This window comes from Rhipicephalus microplus, chromosome 2, assembly GCF_043290135.1.
Source record: "Rhipicephalus microplus isolate Deutch F79 chromosome 2, USDA_Rmic, whole genome shotgun sequence".
Classification (NCBI taxonomy): Eukaryota; Metazoa; Arthropoda; class Arachnida; order Ixodida; family Ixodidae; genus Rhipicephalus; species Rhipicephalus microplus.
The window spans coordinates 156,728,949-156,752,940 of NC_134701.1; the positions used below are offsets into that span (position 1 = coordinate 156,728,949).

General features: G+C 46.2%; 2 protein-coding genes across 6 annotated transcripts in view; both read right to left on the bottom strand.

The window, feature by feature from the left end:
* The window catches only part of Tsp74F (Tetraspanin 74F), a 482,187-nt gene that overhangs the window by 283,260 nt on the left and 174,935 nt on the right, over positions 1–23,992 (bottom strand). The window contains exon 1 of one of the 4 annotated variants that reach the window (XM_075886949.1): positions 21,206–21,523. The exons of 2 other annotated variants lie outside the window; for them this stretch is intronic. The gene's annotated coding sequence lies outside the window, so the exon portion shown is untranslated. Of the gene's footprint in view, positions 1–21,205; positions 21,524–23,992 lie in introns of those variants that run through there. One more of the 4 variants, XM_075886947.1, reaches the window with a different exon arrangement.
* Positions 1–23,992, bottom strand: part of LOC142796419 (uncharacterized) — a 235,054-nt gene that overhangs the window by 110,195 nt on the left and 100,867 nt on the right. The window lies entirely within an intron of this gene.

A 23,992-nucleotide genomic window follows, 5' to 3' on the forward strand; every position in this document is an offset into this window, starting at 1 on the left:
TGTGAGTATGTATGCGATATCTTAGGTTTCCAACAGCAAAATCACCTAATGATTATAATGTACGTCGAGATGGAAGTCTCCGGATATTCCTACCAACTGGTGCATCCAAACGTGCTCTTACATTGCACAGCACGCGAGCTTCTTGCACTTCACCTTCATCTAAATGCAGCAGCCCTGGCAGGGGTGGAACCCTTGACTATCGGGTCAGCATCCGAGACACGTAACCTCTGTACCACCGAAACGGGCGATTCGTATATAAGCTGAAGGGAAGCCGAAGAACAGGTGACGCTGAATTGAGGCTGGGGGTGCGGGTGAGGTAGTGATTCTGAACTAGAAAGAATGAAAAAGAAGATGAATCCCGCAACCACCCAGCCAAGCAGCTGTCTGCATCAGAGTTAAACACCTGTACTTCACAAGGGAAGGGACGAGAAGGGATTAAAGGAGATAGAGAGAGAATTAAAAATTGAGAGGAAAGTAAATGTTGGGAGACGCTTTGAGAAGTCCGTGGACGGAGCCCTGATCGATGAGCGGTCGTGGAAGAGAGCGCATATCGAACGATACAACTTTCAGCCTCAAAATCTCACTTCTCTTTGAGCAAGCGATTCGGATGCGACTATCTTTGCGACTCCGCGCAAGGTTCGAAAATTTGAATAATTGCAAAAATGAAAGCCTTAGATGTGCCTCATGAAACGCGAACATCGGCCGGTTCCCTCCATCGGCGTCTCCCGTCTGCGGCAATCACGAGCGATGAGGAAAATCGTTGTCGTGTGATAACGCCACCACAGACCGTCAACATGACGTCTGAAATTTTCAACATTTGTGGCGTAATTACGACGTCATTATGACATCACAGTGACGCAATGTCACATGATAGCACCATCGTGCGACATCGTGTCTTGGACAGCGGGAGGCAAATCGTGGAGATATACTGCAAAACTAGGCGATGCACCTCCAATCCTAAATGCAACGTAAACCACGTTAGGTGAAGAAAGCTTTCTGAGGTGGAGGGGCTAGTTAAATACGTCCAACGACAAAGGGAAAAAAAGAGATGGATTTGGCCTTCCTGACGTCTCAGGTGCGCGGGTAAGGAACCCGTGAGTTTTCCTGTGGCGGCGCAGATAACGTTATTGGTCGGCACTTAACTATTCACCTTCAATTCTCAACCGAGCGTTTTGAGGGCTTCCACATATACTATAGTTTCCCACGGTCTGATCAAACGAGGAAGTGGAACATGTCTCACTCAAGCACAGGTCATAGGAATATGCCGCCCCAAAAGCAGCGAAATACGCAGATATCACTTTGCCGTCAGTACAAAGTCGTTTGGTGCCTACACACGCACACTGCGGCAGACAGTTCCGAGAATTCAGAAACCACGACACAAAAGAGAAAGTGGCTTACTTCCGCTGCTACGTGCACGCACCCTTGAGTTTAAGTTTCCAGTCTTTTCCCAAACACGCGAAAAACAAGTATACTCGCGTTTGTCGGTCGTATAGTGCTTGCGCTGCGTACCGTTATGGCTGACTTGTTCCAGCTCGCCCAACAAGGAACGTTATGGAGGAATTACGGCACACTTCGTTCAAATACAGTTACACATTTCCGTAATTTTTTTTTTTCTTTTGTGAGACCTAGTATAGCATACACACTTTCGACGCCGACTGTACATGCATGAACCGAACTTTTTATTTACTCGCATTGGCGATATCAGTGCCCTGGCGATGAGACGTTTCTTGGCTCTAAGGTTGACCGTCACAGTCTATAGAAAGTCTGTGTAGTCACTGGTAAAAGCAAAGAAACGCCGTTTACAAGTTGTCGGAACCCAGGTCAGCTCACAGGAGAGGACTGGGACTCTGCCTTACGAAGTTCAGAGTTGCTACCGCAACTACGGGCTGTCCAGAGAGCCCACGATGCGGCGGTGAGACTAGGCCTCCCCGTTCCTACGTGGGAGTGGCTCACGACGTTGCTCTGAAAGAATATATAGCGTTTCCCAAGACCCTATAAACTTGTTTGTATGTCTGTTTCAAGTTGTGGCCGTACAAAATTACAAATCTAGAGCTCACTGGTACATACACATGCGTCTTCTTGTTCAGGATATGTGTGTATACACGTAACGCTGGCACACCTCCAAGCGAGACTTTGTGATTCAATTCACCTAGGTTGCGTATAAAGGTTGGTGAGTCATCACTACCAGGCGTTGACATCCCTACGGACAACGAGCGCTATACCCTTGTCATTCATCCGACTCCTGGCCAGCTGCACGTATGCAAACCACACTCGCAAGGTACGATTTTCTCGAACGCGGTCTCGTCATTTCTTACGCCGCGGTTGCCCATCACCGAAACCGGTGCTCACGAAAATCGCGTGCTACCGAGGAGTGGTTTCGCAATCGAACGACCGCGCATTGAGCGCGCGCGCAAACACGCTCGATAGCACGTTCCACGCAACGCTCGCAAAAGATCCGCAACAGCGGTCTATAAAGCGGGAGCAGCGGCAGAAGCAGCGGCTTAGAATCAACAATATTACGTGCACAGTAACACGTTTGGCAAGACCCCCGAACGGGCCCCGCAGCTTGCGTGCGCGTCACTTCGTCCTTTCGAAGAAAACCATCAAAATAAGGCCGCCTACCCGTACGCAGCGTAGCGCGCAATTACGCCAGCTCCTCAGCTCGCTATCGTATATAACGCGCGTAATGTTTTTTTGCGCACCTACCACGGCTGCGCGCGGCGCCGAAGCACGCGTCTATAGTTGCGGAATGGTCGCCGCTGCGGCCGCCGTGCCGCGAGTTGAAGCGAGCGCGTGCATTGTATTACCTTGGTGAGCGGTAAAATCGGCCGCGGCCACAGGCGCGAGTTTACTCCGCAATCAATCGACTGTTGCATGCAGACTGACTGCGTCGCTACAATCGACCCACAAAGGCCTCTTGTCGAAGAAAAAGATGGTGTGGGGGGAGGGGGTGGTGTAGCTGCTCCGGTGATCATGTACTCGGCTGGCGGTCAGACCAATTCTGCGCCAGAGAGAGATTGATAAGTTCGCCCCGCCGATGACTACGGAGCGCCGAGCGCGCGATTTTTTTTTTATAACGGCCGACGTTAATGTGGCGTGCTTGCACGCATTCCTAACGGTTCTGCCGACGAGCTATTTAGTCAACAACACGTGAAATCTCGCGCGACTCTAGTTTAGAGCACAGGGGCAGGAGCAGTTTTCATTATTTTGCTGTAAGGCGTCAGCTACACACGCCCACTCACTCACTAGCTCGATCGATCTCTCAGGCGCCACCATGCAACTCCTCCACTCACTCACTCACTCACTCGCTCACTCACTCACTCACTCACTTACTCACTCACTCGGGCACCGCCGTGCTCGCAAGCAATCCTTGAAGGCGGCAAGACCAGCAAGCCAGCGTTTCGCGCAGCTGGTCATCACGAAACCACCTGAACGTCGGACCACTTGACTCTCTTTCGCCGCCCTGTGCGCGCACTATAATACCTCCGGTAGGTACGCAATTTGTCAGACACTTCATCAGCGGCGTGATACGCCAGCGCTCCGAGGGTATACCAAGCGAGCATGCTCATAAGCGCGATTGTCCAAGGGCATTATTATGCGCGCCTCACTGCGCGCACTGCGTGAACGCTTAAAACTATCATCATAATCTAGTACGTGGTATAAGTTAAACACGGCATACACTTTACTGGCTATATACTCACGAGCTGTAGACAAACGATGCGGATATCGCTTTTCAATCTCGAAGCGTGGCTGCTAGACGGAAGACACTGGATACGCTGCGAGACGTTTCTCCCTCACCCACCTTCCCCCTTGGATGTACGCGTTCAGTGGGCACAGCTGAGCGAGCTATCGTGTGGTGCGATCGACGTTTCATAATGAGCCGTTCGGAGATAATCGTGTGCTCTCGTTGGAGACGACGTGTAAGTGAACCTTTCGCCGCCATTTCGTCAACGCTCGCCGCTCAATGTCAGAACCGCTCTTTCGTTCTTCTCCTCGGCACGTTTTGGCTCCGGCTTACGTTATAAACGTTGCCGACAGACCGTGCTGGATGTTGTAGTAATTACAATAGCAACAATCAAATCAGTTCTGATAACGAATGAAATATGCGGGTGTGTTTCTTCAGAGTGAAGGCGTTGAAACGTGGTGGCCTTGAAGAACGCTCAGATGGAAAATAAATGCGAGATTATAGAGAGAAGGGGAAGTGGTAAAGGAAGGGAAGGAGGGCCCCGTGAGTCTCAGCTGCGTTGGGGACACGCTCAGCAAGCGTACAAAGGCGGGACTCGGCTAAACTAGAGCATGCATTTCTTAACAAAGTACATACGCCGGCACTCTAGTCAGCCAATTGTGGTCAGGGACATATTATAACTGAGAGCAGCCGGCCAATCAGAGATGGCTCCCGCGAAATGAGAGCGGTTTCCTTCATATTTCGCTCTCTTTCCCTGTACTTCTTCTTTGTTGTTTATAATCTGTGGCGAATCATTCGTGTTTCATTGATTGATTTGCGGGGTTTAACGTCCCAAAACCACGATATGATTATGAGAGACGCCGTAGTGGAGGGCTCCGGAAATTTTGACCACCTGGGGTTATTTAACGTGCACACAAATCTGAACACAGAGGGCTACAACATTTCCGTTTCCATCGAAAACGCAGCCGCTGAAGCCGGGACTCTATTCTACGACCTGCGGTTTAGTAGCCGAGTACCTTAGCCACTAGACTAACGCGGCGGGGCAATCAATCGCATTTCGCCTACAAGATTTCTTCTTTGCTCTTTCTAGAAGTTAACTGTATGAATAGTTTCACACTTTCGAGTGTTAGTAAATGTCTTGCTGGTGCTGATGTTGTTGCTGTTCCGCCACCTAGAGAAGAGAAGACGAATTCATAAAATATTTTCTGAACATTATATATCTCGGTGAACCACAAATTTCACCCTAAAAACATTGCTGGAAACAGCAAAACTTTATAACAGTCCCGATCGTAAATGAAAGCATGCAAAAAACATACAAAAAAGAAAGGATAAATATGGTAACCAATACGCACAACGAAGATCAAGACCACTCACAGCGTCTTTGAGATTGCTTTTCTTCTTCCTGTCGTAAGAGAGTGAAAACGAAGCGATGGAACTATGCTCTCTTTACGGGGGAGTAAAGGTCTCTCTTTTTTCTTCGTCGTCTTCACAGTTAACGGTGGTCATCAACGAACTGTGTGTGCGATACGCTTGCTTCATACACTTGCTGAGCGTGCACGCTATAAGAACATCCACTCGGCACCAATGCTATACAGCCGCCACCGCAGCGGGGCCTACAAAGGGCCAGGGTGATACATCCAGATGGTTAAGCAAGCTCATTGTCACGTGCTACAAGACAGACACGCGATCGCTCTGACAGTATAATCGCTATACGCGTTCAACTTTGCAAAGCACATCATGCTGCAAGAAAATATGGCGCATAGTAACACGCGAGATACTTATTAGAGCTCGAAACGCATAAAGAAAGGTCCCGAAATGTTTGAGATATAAAAGTGCACAGTCGCGCACAGAAACTGCGCTGTTACATCGGTGCAGTGTGTTATATGCGCTAATTTCAAGCAATCGAGAAAGGGTGGACGAGAAAGAGACGTCGCGTTTAATTCCCTTGAGACGTCTTTTCTTGAAAGGGTTGCGCGTATGACGAGCCACACCATGAGACCTAAATAAGAGAATGTTCTACACTCACCATCATTACTTCTGGTGGCACTAGACAACACCCCTGGGATTAAACACATAATTACGTAGTTGTGCATGGTAGCAGGTATAGTATTTTTCTCGGCGTTCCTCTTGTTTCCGCCATAATTATTGCCCTTTAAGTATATCGCGGGATCGAATACCGGATGCGGTGGCTGCATTTTGGATGGGGGCGAAAATTTTGTAGCCTCGTGTGCTCAGATATGGGTGCATGTTAAAGAACCCCAGGTGGTCCAAATTTCCGGAGCCTTCCACTACGGCGTCTCTCATAATCTTATCAAGGTTTTGGGACTTTAAATCCCACATACCTGTCTATCCAAAAGTGTATAAAACTATAAACACCCTTATATGATTTCTTGAGCTAGCTTTATTATCTGTTTACCTCGTATAGTTGTGTGTAACAAGAACATACCCCTCCATCAGTTCTCCATTTGCCCATTCGGCCCTAAAGACATAGAAAGCAAAACTAGGTGGGTATACGAGGAGTAAACAAATGAAGAAACCGAGTTGGATAGATAGATAGATAGATAGATAGATAGATAGATAGATAGATAGATAGATAGATAGATAGATAGATAGATAGATAGATAGATAGATAGATAGATAGATAGATAGATAGATAGATAGATAGATAGATAGATAGATAGATAGATAGATAGATAGATAGATAGATAGATAGATAGATAGATAGATAGATAGATAGATAGATAGATAGATAGATAGATAGATAGATAGATAGATAGATAGATAGATAGACAGACAGACAGACAGACAGACAGACAGACAGACAGACAGACAGACAGACAGACAGACAGACAGACAGACAGACAGACAGACATACAGACAGACAGACAGACAGACAGATAGATAGATAGATAGATAGATAGATAGATAGATAGATAGATAGATAGATAGATAGATAGATAGATAGATAGATAGATAGATAGATAGATAGAATGTAGATAGATAGATAGATGAAGTGTGGTAATTTACACAGATACGTTTTTTAACCCTATTAAAGCGTTAAATTTTTTGTCAGTGTCTTCAATTTGCGATTCTATTCGTTAATAAAGTTCCCATTATATTTCTTCGCCAATCATGTGCTCAGGCAGCTTTTCCGGTCAAGGCTACGTGCAAGGCAGCGCTAAACGACATATCGCCCGGCGAGCCCGTTGCCTTGGGCTCACAGTGAAGAGCGTTGCCTTAGAGACAATGGGTACCTGTCATTTTTTTTGTTCGCCACAGGCTGCGCGAGGGTAATGCCAGTAACGTTCACATGTAGCCGCACGCTATGCGCTTCTGCGAGGCACCATTCACTTCTCCTCTATCATGACAAAGGCTATAAGGGGCTCGAGACAAAAGGCAGCTTCTGGGTCACGCAGGTGGGCGCGAACGGTGTCCGGTAAGTGAGAGTCATCAAAAGCCATGCGCGTACGATTATCGCCCTTACGATTTTTCCATGAAACGGCGGAAGAAAGCGCTTAGTTTCGACGGTGAAACTTGACCCGAATCTACACAGAATTCCGCTGGTGCCATGAGTCTTCAGAATGGAACACTAGCCCAACGAGGTGTCTGATGATGTCGTTGAAAGTGCGTATGTGACATTGTCGGCATACAAGTCGAGCTAATACATTAATCCAAGGAATGCTGCTCCAGAAGGTCAGGGTATTAATTGAATCCCGGCCGCGGCAGCAGCAAAATGCTAGATGCCCGTGTTCTTAGGTTTCGGTGCTAGGCAAAAAAACCCCTGGTGGTCTAAATTTCCGGAGCGCTGTATTACTCCGTCTTCAATTGTATCGTGGTTCCAGTACATTAAGCCCTCACACTTATGATATTATTATTGTGCCACTCTAGTAATATCATAACAGCGTGGAACAATGCTTGCTCTGAGCAACATATTCATGGTCTCACATAAATGTCTACATCTCTAGCAGTTAAAGTACCAGAATACTATGGTGAAAAGCGGCTTACCTTGCGCGTGCTTTGACAAATTTGTAGCAGTGTTGTGTGCCACAATTCAAGGTGCAGATGCCGTTAAATTACCCAATAAAACATTATGGCATATTAGTGTTGAAGATATTACCATGTTTGAGCGACCACAACTCGCATATATTGATCGCGCTTGGGAAAGCCAAATCAAAAGTGATGGGACTAAACACAGACAGGAGAGGGGGTGTCTTTCATTATGCACATTTTACAGTCCGATCTGGTTTTCCACATAAAACCAGACCGGATTACACCTGGATTTTGTATGCAAACGCACACGCTACAGCTCCGTAACTTTTCGTCATAAATCTGGAAAAACAATTGTTGGGCCTGACTTACCGTTCATGCCTCCTTTTGTACAAGGACCGCGACCAACTTCCACCCGAGTCCTAAGTTCTGCAGACTAACTGTCGTGCAGATCTTCCTTATAATGTTTTGTTTCACTCATAAAATACTGAAGATCCATATCGCTGGTCTGTAGAATCACTAATCATGCTAAAAGCTTAGAGAAAAAGCGCACGTGCACAGCCCTTTCGATCTTTGTGGCACACTGCAGGGCTTAAAGGGTTTTGAAAACACCTAATCCCCTGGCAAACGGATTGGGTATGCTCTGTGACTGAATAACCTTTGAAAGAATAAGGTGAAACGAAGAGGCTGTTATGCGGCCACAGGCAGTTTGCCTACAGTTCTCGTGTATTTCGTGCGCGTGTGTCTCCGTGTAAAGCGCCGTCTGGAGAATTATGGGGCTCCGGAAAGCGGGGCATTTAAATCGCGAGCACTGGCTACGGCGGTCGTTTGTCGCAAATGCCGGATAATCTTTGTGACCTCGAGAAGGCCCTTGCGTGACCGCTTGGTTCAGAAGATTATGCAGTCTCTCGCAGTCCACATAACGAGTGAGTTAAGTGTTGGCTGTCGAAAAGCGCCACGGCAATTATATTACATTTGACTTGCGCAATATAGGTGCAGCTTGATGTTCTCTTCATTTCTTAACGCACACGCCAGAAAAAGAAACAAGACTTCTGTATGCTTGTGGTTTAGAAACACAAATATTTGGACGACTTTATACTGTTCTATGTTGGTACTTATAGGAGCATACAGCAGACAAGATAAAGAGGACAGGACGAGCGCTGACCTTTTGCGCTCCTAATACCGATATGCTTGTGGCATTACATGCGGGAATACTGTAGAGAATAATAGGCTGAGCATGGGGTGTCGCTGCAGCCAACGTTATCAACAAGCGGTGCTGTCTTCTTCAAGCTGCTGCTTTTCAGAATACGAATAAGCGCGTATTTGTACGAACCGTTTTCCAATAATTGATGCCCTCTCCATGATATGCCTGTCAGCGATCTCATCTTTTTTTTTTCGAGGTGAGTTTGTCTGTTCGCTTTGCAACGTTTTATTTTTGCCTTGTATATCAGCGCTTGACTGTCGTTGTTTCCTCTAGCAATGGAAGCTGCCAAGCACGTGATGATGATGATGATAATGATCATGATGAAGATGTGACGATGATAATGATCGTGATGATGATGATGATGATGATGATGATTATGATGATGATGATGATGATGATGATGATGATGATGATGATGTCTGAGTTTATACGTACCGAAACCCCGACATTCGCACCATCCTGTGTTCGCACGACAGAAATTCGCACCATCATGTGTTCTTAGACGTGCAGCGGCATTGCACAGTTTACACGGCCCTCTATAACATTTCGCCTCCATTCAAATGCGACTGCTGTGTCCGAGATCAAACACGTGATCTTCGGGTCTGCAGCCGATTGCCATAATCACCGCCCCACCACCGCGGACCTGCTAAGCGCTCTGATTCCCGCCGTGGTGGAAGAAAACAGTTAGGAGGGGGCATTGCGTAATGAGAGAGAAAGAAGGAAATAAATAAAGATTGAAATAAACAAATTAATAAATAAATAAATACTGAGAAACCCATCGTGTTGTGAGAAACAATGTGATGCGAAGCAGACAACGGCACCACCTATGCCGGATTTCTCACTTTAAGCCAAGCGTTGCTTGGTTCATCGACGAGTTTGTGTCAGCGTTTATCGCGGGCTCACCAGACCAGCTGTATAGACTGGCGTGCAAAGGGTAGCTTATGGTATATGTAATGTTGGCGCTTGCATTATAACACACACACACAGCCAGTTCTATCGCCACGAGGGGAACACTATACGCTGCGACAATGTGCGCAGACTAGTCGACAAACGATTTCTTTCTGTTCACCATCTGCCTTTCGTTTATTACGTGTCATTGCAACTGGGGAAAATGCATTCAGGCGTGTCATTACTGCAGTGTGCTTTGAAAAGTCTCTTGTGGTTCTCGCACACCTTCATTTGAGTGTGGAGGGGTGAACGTGTGTGTCGATAAACAGGTTCTTTTTGGAAGACACTCCGTCTGGCAAAAGCAACTCACAGGCATTTTTAAAGCGTACGCAAGGAAGCACTCATAATATACAAGAGACGTGAGTCATCACGGGAGCACAATCAGGCAAAAAGGGAGAAGCAGCCACAAGATGAGGTCAGCGAAATATGGGAAATATATTTAGAGAAGAAAACATTGTGCAGAAATCGGTCGAGGCAAAAATTAGAGGCTAAAGTGAACGCTGGATGACAGATATTCGCGACAAGAACAAGGCCGTGCCGAGAATATCACAGAGCCTCCTAAAATCACTAGGTAGGAAGTCTGTCACAATACAAGAACATTTGATGAAGAAAATAAATTGGAAGGGTACGAAGCGCTATGTTACATCTGAAAGGTAACAGCAGGTTCGTTTAAAAGGGTCACCCAGGGGATTTCCCCGGTGAGTAAAAGTATGAAAAAGAGCGCCACCGAGGAAGAGGCAGTGCATGAGAATTTCAATTGGAAGAAAGACGAAGGAAACATTCCTAAGCGCATTACTTCGGGCTTAGATGGGATTCATGTCAGGCTCATTAACGAACTAGGACACAGCACTAAACAAGCACTGCTGAAATCCGTAGAAAAGTGTTTACATGGGAGGAAAATGCCAGAGAGTTGGCGGGAAAGTAGAATGAACTTAATCTACAAAGTCAGGAAAGAAAAAAAAGTAAACATTCGCTCGTATAGACCGCTAACCATTACATCGGTGCTATACAGGCTGGTGGTGCAGGCAGTAAAATTACAAATAGAAACACGAGCAAAGCAATATGATAATCTGGGGGCACTTAAGAATCTATTCTGAATCGACAGGTGGTTAGACGGTAACCTGTTCGTTCATACTCAGTTTATATATATATCTACAAGAGAAAGTAGGTTCTTAGTTTATATGAGCATTAAACGAAAATTCAGAATGGTAGAGAGGATTAATTGGCTGACAACGATGGAGAAAAATCCGGTTCTCAGTAACTACTCAAAGGGCGAAAATGAATGAAGGGGCAAGAGGTTTTTCGATGAATCAAAGGGAAGTGCTTTGCTGTTCGAAGCAAGGTCGGGTTGCCTTCGAACGCGTGGTTGTAAAGCGATATTCAATGAAGAAGAAGAACAATGTACATGCTGTGGCAGTGCTAAGGAAACGATGGAAGATGTTTTGACCAAATGTGGCGATGTAGTATACTGTCCTAAAACCTTCCCTGCCCTTCATAAGAACGCCTTTGCATGATAATCGAGTGGATGTATAGAGGATTCACGGTTTACCAGATTTAACCTATGGAGCACGCTCCTTCATCATCATTCACTTCGCGGATATGGCGTCATTTTAGGGGTGAAGCTCCTTACGCCGTAGGCTAGTCCCGTATTCTCGTTGACGCCTTCTCTAGTTCTCAGTATGTCCACTAGATGGCGCTGAGTTTGCTCCAGTACTAGAGTAACAGCTGGTCCAAGCACTGTCAGAACGTGATCACGCGCTGGCGCGTACGTTTGGGCCTGTGTAAGAGGCTGGATGAGGCGCTTTTTCCCATCCCCCTTACCCTCCCTCATCAATCATGTGATGGCGTCGGGGAACGAGATTCTGCAAACACGCGATGAACCAACGCGTTACATCCAAACATTCTTGCTTATATCCTAGCAAGAACGCGCTGGCATGCGCCAGCGCGTTCGAACCTATACGTAAGTGGCTCCGTAAGTTGCTATGGCCTCTCCCCTTACATGCTCTCAGTAGTCACGTGTTGGCGTCGGGTAACGAACGGGATTTTTCAGACGCACAATGAACCCACGTGCTCCCTCGTGGTGTGTCCCAACAATAGTTCAGGGCGAGTGACAGCAACCGAAACTACAGTGAATTCATGGTGTGCTCTGCTTGCAAGAACGCGCAAGGTGCCCATGATGAAAAATAAGTCGACGCATGCACTGCTTCGCATGCTACTCATGGTTCCCTTCAGTGGGAGATTGTGTAATATTATATTACATCATGATATATACTCTACGCCACAGGGGTGGCGCCAGGATGTTTTTACTGGGGGGGGGGGCAACCACGAAAAGTGAGTTCCTCCGGGGGGACAAGCTAGCTCTGCTCCTACTAGGTTTTCAATATATGCTTCCGGGCACTTGGGTGGGCATAGGGGGGGCAGGTGAGAATTTTGGGGAGGCTCCAGCCCACCCTTGCCCCCCCCCCCTGGCGCCACCCCTGCTACGCCAGCTATTCCAAGTGTGTGCGCTAAGCGGTAAGCATAGTCTATCGCAGGTAAAACATCAAATATGCCAAGAAGTCCTGAAGAGCCCAACGATGCTGAGCGAATTCCCCGAGTCGTCGCAGAGAACAGCGATCGCTCTTCCGCTCCATGCAGTTCAGGCGTAGATGCACCGCTGAGGAGCAAGGAGCAGCCTTGTCCCGGGCGTTTTAATAACGACCGGCGCATCCGTACCCGAAGTCGTCGTTACGGCATGGGGCGGTTACGCTCGCCTGAACATCAGGGTTGTAGAGGCAGCACCTACGCTTCGCTCCTTAACGCGTGCGTGACAACGCCGCGCCCTCTTCGCCCTCCCCAAACTCTGTTCTTGTGCGGTCAAGGCACTAAGAGCTGAGTATACAAACCGCTTGTGACTGCAGATCACGTGCGGCTCTAAAAGAGCGGCCATGAACAGCGTCGTCACAATATATCTGGGCGCCGGCACTGCCACCGGTTGCTCTTTTGAATCGCAGTTACAGAAAAACCACGTGGTACGATGAACCCTGCTGGATCCTACGGCAGCCATTTATCGCGGATTTCGCAAGCCAAACAAAACGCCCACGTGGTGCCGGCGCCGGGTACAGACCACCTGTAAGGCGTCCGCACGCGTTGGATTGCGGAGAATAACTTTGCCGTATGACGGTTTATTGTGAATCGCTGACTACGTGTGCAGTCGGTGCAGCACCGGTCCAACAAGAATATTGTCATGGGACTGGTCACATTCATGGGTTGGTGATACGTGTCCGTATTGTCCCACTCCAGCGATGCAACCAGATGCATACCACCTTACATGGACATGTGAAGGGTTGCAGCCAGAATGCTCCCGTCCCTTTCTTGAAGCCGGCCTTCGCTAGAGCAACACAGCCAGTAACAACCGCTGGATACATGACAACACATTCCACAAGACACTACTTCACTTCATACGCAACACCGGTCTAACGGCGCACATTTAACAAACATACTCGCAAAAATATGCCTTAAAGGCAATTCTTTGTCATAATTAAAAATAAAACAAGAAGGCCCACCTGACGCATGCCAATGCCATTCTTTCTCCTCTTCACTACCATTGCCCGCGGAAGAGAAGATGAACCATGTCGCGGTGTCTTCAGGCGTATTTAGTATGCAGGGGTCATCGAAGGGTTTCATGTGACCACCTTAACTTTTTAGGTTCACCCATTCAAATCGAGTCCAGAATGACACAACGATATTTTATCCCAAACAAACGCCAAAAACATGAAGATAAACGAATCCACAAGTGCATTAAAAGCCGCAAGCACGAAGACTAGGCAAATTCCAAAACTACCCATCATTCGCATGGTGCATCAACGATCGCAATGCTGGAGTTCCTTCATGTGAATTCTAGGGAACTCTATGAATCGAACAGCGTTATAATGAGGAGGAGGAGCATATACAATAGGCCGATTAGATAAGGCGTGGAGGAAAATTTGTTCGCTTGACCAAATGCCTGGCTTGAAAAATGATAGCTACAAATACTTGCCGGGAGATGTCTTCTTGCCTCGAAAAATGTGCACCTAACGAGTTGTTCTGTTTTTTGTTTGTTTGTTTTTTCTGTCAAGAGGATTGTTCTAGCCTTTCTTACGAAATCGGAATTGATTGAAAATTGATTGAAATGTTCTCGATCGAAGCGTGGTGGTTTCGGCTAGTTGGTATGACATGACGATTGTTATAGCGCAAGAACAGAACGACGATAAAGGGACAAAAAGAAGACGAGTGCTAACTTCCATGACTATAGCTATAGTGCGAGAGTAGAACGACGACAAAGAGACAAGACGGACATGTCGTTGTTCTGTTGTTCACGCTATAGCTATCGTCATGTCATACCAACTAGCCCAAACTGCCACACTTCTATGCTAGCTTCCAACTTAGTTTATTGTGCAGGACGCAAAAACATGTAAAAGAGACCCTTTCGAGGAACCTTAGTTCCTTCTCGGACAGACAAACGGAAGGCTTGCTAATACATGACACCTGTTCGTGTGCCATCTGCGCGGCCTCGACGATAACTCGGTTGCGCTCATCCGTGAGCGTCACTGTGTCTTTAAAAGGGGCACACAGTTGCACACAGTGCAGTGCTGTGCAAGAAAACCATCTTTCCCGTTTCTAACATTGTTAGCGTGTTCCCTCAGTCGATCGTTCAGACACTTCCGGTCGTTCCGACATAACAACCACCACAGGAAAGTGTGGTCCTATAGACAAGTCTCCGGGAACATGCCACATACATGGTTCTATGTTTAACTTTACGTTCAGTTGATGACTGCCTGTTCAGGGGATTGGTCAATTTAGTTAGACTGATTAATTTGAACGGTGAAGAAAACAGCACACGCACACCCGCACGTTTCCCGATTTTCTTGAGCCTGTGAGGTATCTGGTGTTTAAACGGAACAACAGCTATCCATTCACGCTCAGTGTCCGTGTTGATTGGATCCTGCCCATGCCTCTCCTCTGCCTTACTGGTCTGTAGGATAGACTCAGTGACAGATGCGATAAAGACATCAGGAAAACACGAAGCCACAGGTCGGCACACTTGAGCTTTGAAGCTTGCAGAAATTCAGCTGTTCAACGCTTGTGTGTGCATGGATTTGTACATATATTGAGCGCGTCTTCGTAACGTCTCGCTCAATAAAAGAATTACTACATTCACCATGCATCCACATGCTTTGCATAACATCGATTCCCAAGGTACGTGGGACCTGTTGATATTTTTAGAAATAGTTTATTTACACTGTGTACGAAAACACAACTTGACATTTTGCTAATCATAGGCACATGCACATTCAGTGCCACGAGAAACATCACTACCTTGTATCGGACACGTCATTATTCTAATATACATGAATGTACGTTTAGAAAAAAAAAGGTAGATCCCACGTACAGTGCGAATCGATGACATGCGAAGCATGAATGAGAAATGTTGATATGTCACGGGTGTCTGTTCCTGAGTGGTTGTCGAAGGTGGAACACTTGACAGCTCTCAAGGAATATTAAAATTGGTGTATATTCAATAGGGCTGCCACTATACGTGTTCCTGCGACGTTTTCGTGATTGTTTATGTGCACTGGGAAGAGGCAATAAAGCAAAAAGCAGGTTTAAGTGGCATCTTTTCGCATGCATACTTAAAAGTATCGAAGATATCTCCACTGGGTGAGCTAAGACGTCACTTTTGCAATAAAAGTTACCCATGTATTATATATTGAATGGAAATCCCAAGCCCCGAAACAGAAGTGTTTTATTTTCCATTGTACAAATGAGACGAGTCAGATGGGCGCTTCTGCAGGCAGCTTTTTCTCGTTTACTCCAGTGTATCCTTCGAGCAGATTTTAGATAAAAGCCTTGACGGTTAAAAGGTTAAAAGAAATAAAAACACTACAGTAATTCAGTGGTTCGATATTGTACTCCAACGAAGGATGCCCAAGATTTTGATTCCGTTAAGAGCTTGAATCGTCTTTCTTTTTTCCCCCTATTTCCCCCTATTCCCCCTGGGACGAATAATTGCGGCGGACAAGATCACCGAAAAATTGGCTAAAGCAGGGCGCCCATAAGAACTCGTGCTGTTAACATCACAAGACATCGCAGAAACTTCATTCACTCCTGAGGAACTGAGATAAGGGGATCCGCAGGCTACCCCCTTATATACCCTTGTTTATGGCATGTCGACTGTGGACAGCTACAAACATATTTATGGGGCACCCCACACCACTCAGTTTGCAGCTAAACATCGTTTCTTTTTGTTTTTATTCTGTCAGTGTTTCACTCCACATGTATTGCTGCATATTGTCAAAGTTACCCTATTATTTTAGTGGAAGTTCACGAAGACGACAAACGTTTATTAATCTCGCGTTCACCTCAGGAGCCTATAAAAAATAATAGGCGCAGTTGTGCGTTTTCTTTCACACATTTTGCAGTGTAAAGCATCATTTGAAACGAAACGCCCGACCTCATACTGAGGAGTGGACAATATGTAGATTAGAAACTAAACAACCTCGTCGGCATATTTTGTCAGAAACTGACAAGCACGTAAACACGAAAATTCACCGCACTGACATTTTATTTCCGTGTCCGACCAGCGAAGCATTAAGGGGCAGCCCTGGCAACCCCGAGTCTACGTCGGAGCCACTGCGCTTGTGAAGGCAGATAATCAGCAAAACTTTCTGATATTATGTGATGCCTAATTCTGTCCACCGTGGCACTCGGCTGCTGACCCGAAGGTTGCGTGTTCGATACCAGCTGCAGCGGTTGCATTTTGTTGAAGGCGAAATGGCAAAGGTTCAGGCAGTGTGCAATATGAGGGCACGTTAAAAAACACCAGATGGTCGAAATTTCCGGTGCCGTCCCTTATGACCATATCGTGATTTCGCACGATTGTAGATATGTTTATCCGTATATATGATTGCAGATATAGTTATAATTAGGATATGAAAGATATGAATATAATATGATATGAAAATTCCGGATATAATTATAATTGTTGTAGAGAGTTTTCATTAAAGGTGACGAAAGGCACAGAAAACTATAGTCTTAAATATCGAGTTTGCTTCTTTAAAGTTTTCAGTCAGAGCACCATGCACATTTTCACAACTTTTTCGGTACATACCGGTACATACCGGATACCTGCCTACGGACACCCATTTTGCCTCGGCTTATCACTACAACATGATATTTTCTTCATAATAATAGGATATTTTCACCTGATGAATGTTTCGGAAGAGCTGCTGTGCGAGATTTTCACGGTCAGCCGTACGTTTCACGTTCAATTTAAAGCAGAGCGCGTATCTCGATATGGTCAAATATTGTCACTTCTTGTTTAACTGAACGCAATAGACCAAATAGATTACTCCAGTATCGTTTATTATACACGAGAAGACGCTTCGTTTAAGCCTTACAAACGGTCCCCCTCATGTAATGCATACATCTCGCTATTTCGTTTTCTTCGCCATTATTCTTCGCCTTTTTCTTCGCCGCAAGTTATTCATTACCAGGCATTATACACTGCCTGGTAATGAATAACTTGCTTTGCTACTAATTAGCGTGAGCCTCCTAACCGTCACATGATATCCTGCTCCCAGGTAAGCTCAGAAATGCATTTGCTTATACGTGAGCGTGCTTCATTCCTTTTTACATACACGTATACAAAACGACGGAACGGGACGCCCAGTTCAAGTCAAGCAAAGACTGCGAAACATTGAAACCATAAGAGAAAGATGCAAAGTCGTAAAGTGAGAACGAGGTGTCATTTGTTTCTTGCTGTTTTCCCAGCTCATTTCGTTGAACGAAATGCTCGCGTGTGCACCCCATTTCTTCGTTCAAGCAAGCCGAGCGCGATCTCTCATTTAACTGCGTCTCGCGCATTTATTGAGTCGTAAAAAACAGGCCGCAGCTCTATTTCGCCGTCTTGAAAAAAAAAAGAGGCAGTAGCTATAAATTACGTCATATTGGCAGCACTTGAAAAAAGCGGGCGCCGCGTGCGGTCTTTTTTTATTTATTTATTGCATTATTTAGAACGAAAATGAAATTCTCCCAGGGGACATGACAAAAGGCAAACGTTGCCTTACTGTGCCGTGCCACCCACAGCAGCAGCAGAAAGACAACATTTGCGAATATAAAAGCATACACAAAAATCAAACACTACACTCGTTTTATACTTGTCTAGCGTATATGGAAGCGAGCTGGCGTTTCTTTCGCATCAATTATGCGAGCTAACGAGAAATTCTTCATTTCTATTCTAATGAGTTTCCTCCTATGTGAAGCGTCTTGATCGTTCTATTTCAAACATATAAACTTCGTATGTTCCCGAAGAAAGATTGGCAGCCATCGTTATGGATCACCGCAACTAAACACTTCGTTTAGCAAAAAGTTTAGTGATACAAAATAAAGAAACCAAACAAATAGTGTCTACCGCTAACTTCAGGCTAAAAAAACATTGTGACAGTGTTCGCTAGCTTGTTATACAATATGTGAAGTAAGGCTCCCTGATTATAAGAGAATGAAGTAGTGAGCAAAGTACGCGACTTCTTCAGACGAAGACATGTCCGAATGGAACGACATGGAGATGCGCTGCTTCCCCGCTTGTTCCTGTCTGAATAATTCGCGCTGCTTCTTTATTGCTGCAGTAAGCCCACAAATTACAAACTGTTGCGTATATCGAACTTTTGAAAAAAAACACCCCTGAATACATTTTTGATGGTTTATTTATCGAATTGCCTTTATAAATAACCTTTCTGAGGACACATTCATATTCGATGCAACTCAGTTTGACTGTATGCATAACCATCTAGCCCATAGTTTGACTTTACCGAGAGAACGAACAATGAGGTTCACACAGCCTCACTTATAATGTCACATTTGAAATCAGGAAGAGCGTATACTTTTCACGGCGAGCCAACAATCGTCTCTGTGTAGGAGTCGAGCAAGACACACCCAAGCCACCTCGACATAAATCGAAACCATTACAGAGAATAAGCGCTGAAGCCCCAGTATAAAGTATCAGTGAAATAGCAGTCATGGAATGCCTACAGATGAGTTAGAGGATGCTCTAAAAGTAAGTACTTCTTGCGACAACAGGGACGTGCTCTACGTATTGGGGTCTAGACAGCTCCATGGGTGGTATACAGACGAAACTGTACGAAGCGGTAGACGATATTTTCCATTTGCTGCTGAAAGCAAGGAACGCGACTGAATGCTAAAGTACAACTCCAGCCAGTCAGAAATAAATCACAATGAGGAGAAATTCTAGACGCCTAAAACACTACAAGAAGAGCGAAGAAGCACAGAGCGTTGGGTCGGGTTTGGTTTACATTGGCCAATCTGGTAGGTGTTTGGAAGTCAGAGTTAGGAAACATGAACTGCCACTACGAAATAGTCCAGCAGCACATTTGCTTGCACGCTGCAATTTCTACTCTTGTGAGTCGAGGTTTTCAAGCGCTTCTGTTCTTGCCAAGAGCTCAGATGCTCTGGCCCGGGAAATAATGGAAGCGTTTCGGATAAAGAAGGAAGGCGACTTGTGTATAAGTGACGCATCAGTGGTTTTGCGCACGTCGGAGTTCCAATCTTGCTCTTTATTGCTTGACTATATATGCCTGTTCTTGACTAGATATTCGTGAATATGCCTTGACAAGATATTCCTGTTTTTTTCATGTGTTGTGATCACGTGAGGGAGTGCTGTTCGCGCATTCGTGGTGCGTCCTATGTATTTTCTGCGTTTCTTCTGCGAATAAATCAGTTGCGATTGACGCCTTTTCTCTGTGCTTCTTTGTTCTTCATGTGACGTTTTAGGCGTCTAGATTTTTCTCTCATTAGGATGTACCAACTATAGCCCAGCAACAAATTCTACTGAGAAATAGACCAGCCGGGCAGGTATGTCTTCCGTAATATTTCATAATACACTATCAGGTCTAAAACAGCTACAAAATCATTTATCACGTTAGAAGTCGAACCATATATATTACCGAGCTGACGTGCTGGCGGATAAAACTCGCACAATGTAAGTGTGAGAGCTTATACATACACGCGATTTTCACTTCAGTTTTGTTGATTGAAAGATGGCGTGACGAGTCTCCCCATTCAGTTGCCAAAGTATTGCCCTGTTGATATCAGTATTCTTCTTTGTGAACAATAGCTTTTGCCAAGACGCCATGCCCTCTCCGAATCACTGGCCCACGGAGCTTAGTAGCTACACTGTGTTGTGTGTACGAGGACGTTAAATTAACTCCCATTTGTGGCGGCCGCACTTCGATTGACGCAAGACGAAATAGAAATCCCGTGTATATATATTTAGATGAACTTTGTATACGAAAATAGGAAAGTCTAAAAACACGATTGATTTTTGCGATGTGCGCTGCTGGCTTCGAGAAAGCCCATAGACCGCCCAACGTTCAAATATCTCGGTCGTTATACAATCCCGAATGTTCTTGGAAAGTGGGTGTAAGGAATATAAAACATTATTCCTTTGAACGTGGTCCGTGAGATACGAGCTAAATGGAGCGATAATTGATGGTAGCCAATTTTTCTTTCATTCACGAGTAAATGACTGCACCCACTTGCAATATAGTCAGATGGTATTATTATAAAGCCAATTGGGAAACGTTTACGGAGACATCTGCTGCATCTGGCAATGTAGTTTTACTGTGAGTCAACCATTCTCGCGTGTAACTGGAAGAATAACTGATGAAAATACACTGTGCATAAATGTTCGCACCAAATAGGAAAGAGAGCTTCACAGGAATAACTGATTGGAATTGGCATCACGTGTGGGGAAGCTTAGCCTTCGTCGTTATCCCTCGGAGATATTCTTTATGTTTGAAGGATACTCGCGCTGTAGGGTCACATCATATCATCATCAGTGCGAGGACAACTTCTGCTTGGATACGCATATGTAGCACTTCTCTGGAGAAGTATGTTATTTTGTTAGATTAAATGCTCCCGGGATTCGAGTAAGAAACGACCTTTTAGAGCAGAGAAGCATTCAAAAACGTCCTCATTGTGCGGGCGACCTCAAGGATTATGGTAGACGGTCGCTTCACACTTGCAGTATTCACTTTTCACATGGACCAACAAGCCAGCCAGCTTGGTGCTTTAACATATCGTTATCCTAGGTTTCCGGTAATGATATCGGTTGGAGATTCAAGGCACATCTGTAATTCAATTACGCGAATATTTAAGGAACACGCATATGTTACTCTGTGTATGTTCACGTTAATCATCAACAAATGACGTTTGCGCCTAGCATGCTGAATGTTCACAACTCCCAGTTCAAGTGCACCCAATGTGAATGTGCAAAAAAAAAGAAGATAATATTGGGTGCATCCGAGAGACTGACAAAGTTTTTGAAATGATCCTGCGGCACTCACCTGTAAAAAAACTTCCTCGGCACTGAACGGGCGCAAACCAACTGGTCACGGAGAGAGTATGAACCGGCTGTGGCGATTCAGATGGTCGAGCACAATGTCGTTGAAGTTGCAAAGAATCGAGATGAGGTCTCACGAAAAAATAAAAACGAAAGGTGTTAAGCTAAGCCTGCTCGCGCACAGGAGACGACAGTCACGGATACACACACGTGCACACCAACACCGACGCACACACACGCACAAAGCCCGGAGATGCCCGCTGAACGAAGTCACACGGCCAAATGTCGAAGCGGCAACGCGACGAGACTATATGGCGCTGCGCATGGCGTAAAAAACGTGTGCGTTCCGCAGCGGCTTGGTCTTCGTCGTCGGTCGTCGTCGTAAAGGGAATCGCTCAAATCGATTTCGCACTCTTCCTCGACTCTCACTTCACTTTCACCCTCACAACTCCTACCGAACCTCCTGTTTTCACTTCATCTCTCCTCCTCCCCCTCCCTTTTTTTTTCAATGTCCCGTTAAGTCGGAGGACTTTCTCTCTTTTCAGTCTCGCAAGATACGCAAAGACACGTGCCGAATCCGCTTCCACCCCGCTCTCTCTTTCTCCACTGCCTGTGTCTCTCTCCATTCATCAGGTAACGGAACACGCCTCCTTACAGAGCATGGCACCCCCCCCCCCTCCTCCTCCTCCTCCCGACCCAGACTACAGCCGCAAATGCGGGCCGCCGACCGCCGCTGCCGTTTCACTCGCGCACTTTCACTTTCCGGAACGCGGCGAAAACAACAAATAAACAACAGCCAGAGAAGCAAAGGGAAACGACTGGATGGAGGGGAAAACAAGCGCGGAAAGAATTCGTCGACCTCGAAAATTGTAACAGCGGCGTCAGCACTTGTTGTGATGTTATGTCGCAGCGTGCTCTCTCCTCCTCATGATCATCATCACCACAGTTCTGTTATGATTGATTTGTGGGGTTTAACGTCCCAAAACCACCATATGATTATGAGAGACGCCGTAGTGAAGGGCTCCGGAAATTTCGACCACCTGGGGTTCTTTAACGTGACCACCACAGTTCTGTACCGCCCCACTAACGTCACGTCAGTGTTCTCGCGTTCCCTCTTTCTTTTTCTAGCTTTCGTCGTAAAGAGCAAACTAAGACAGCGTAGGGTAATTTTCCGCTTCTTTCTTGTCACTTGCTTCTCCTTCTATCGTTGCGAAAGAAAGCGGCGTACGAGTGCATGGATGAAAACCGGAGAGAGAAGCCGTGGACGCGGACAGGAGGGGAGGGGGAGAGGGGGTACCCTATCGCGGCGGTCCCAACTTTCGTCAGCGTCGCTTGTTGCAATGTTGACAGCGTCAGTCCCCATGACGACGAGAAACACGCCGCCACGACGAGCCAATGGGAACGGCCGCTCGCGGTCGCTTGTAGAAATGGCGCCCATTTTCCCACGCGCACGAAAGACAGTACGCAAAAAGGAGGGCAACGCAACCTTTATTTCTCGTGTTTTGTCCGGTAACGCATGTGAACGCGAAGGGGGGAAACAAATGTGTGCGCCTCTTTTAACTCGGTTTCGCGGTATAGTGTTCTTTCCGTGGACAGGAAACTTGAGCGAGCGTTCGAAGCTTCTCCGAAATGCCTGAATGACCGGTGCCCTCGCGAGCCCGTTCGAATATGCAAACATTCGCTCTCTTGCTAGCGTCTCCCTTTATTTCTCTCCCTCTCTCTTTCCCTCTCACAACATTTCGATCGTTCGCAGGTCACAAAAAAGACTGTGTCGTGGTCTCAGCGCCGGACTAAGCTGCATTTGTTCTTTACTTCTGATCCGAAATTCCGGTGAACCCGAAGTCGATAACGATAATTGTGGACTGCACCATACTGAGAGCAATAGGTGCGTCTACAGCTATACTCACGATCGATATTTATGATCGATTTCAGTGTCAATGCTTAAGGACGCTTAGAGTTTCTGAGAAGTCTCATGCTAAGTCGCCCCGACGCGTTGTTCTAGTGGCTAAGGTACTCGGCTGCTGACCCGCAGGGCGCGGGTTCGAATCCCGGCTGCGGCGGCTGCATTTCCGATGGAGGCGGAAATGTTGTAGGCCCGTGTGCTCAGATTTGGGTGCACGTTAAAGAACCCCAGGTGGTCGAAATTTCCGGAGCCCTCCCCTACGGCGTCTCTCATAATCATATCGTGGTTTTGGTACGTTAAACCCCACAAATCAATCAATCACGCTAAGTATTTGTGCTTGATTTTCTCAGTGACATTGCCTTGTTCTCTGTTACCCGAATCGGCCATTCAGGCGTCAAGATGGCGGGTTCACGCGTTCAAAGGTCGTGGGTTCCATTTCACTCGCATTTAGATGGAGGCGGAATCTTAGCGGCCCGTTAACTGTGTGATGTAAGTATGTAAGTGCACGTTAAAGGACAATGGCTGGTCAGAATTCCCGCAGCCCTCCACTAAGTCATGCGTTCTAATTATATCGTGGCTTTAACACGTAAAACCCCACATATTATCAGTGTTTGATTCGTTCTTTTTCGGCTTATTTTGCACCACGGAAAAGCAGTATTTAAAGCAGCATGAGAAACTCCTGGGATGTTCAGTTGCAGCGCACGAGGCTTGAAATTGCTCACTGATTTCTTACTGCCTTGAAATTTCCTCAGTTCAGTGTCTAGGTTTTACAGTTTCCAAGTCATTTCGTAGCCGATATCTGAAGTGTCTGGCATTTCTTGTGTCCGAGCCAAAAGTTATGGTTCCGCGCAAGCATTGAACACAAGGCCGCCTGCGTCGCAAGTAGAA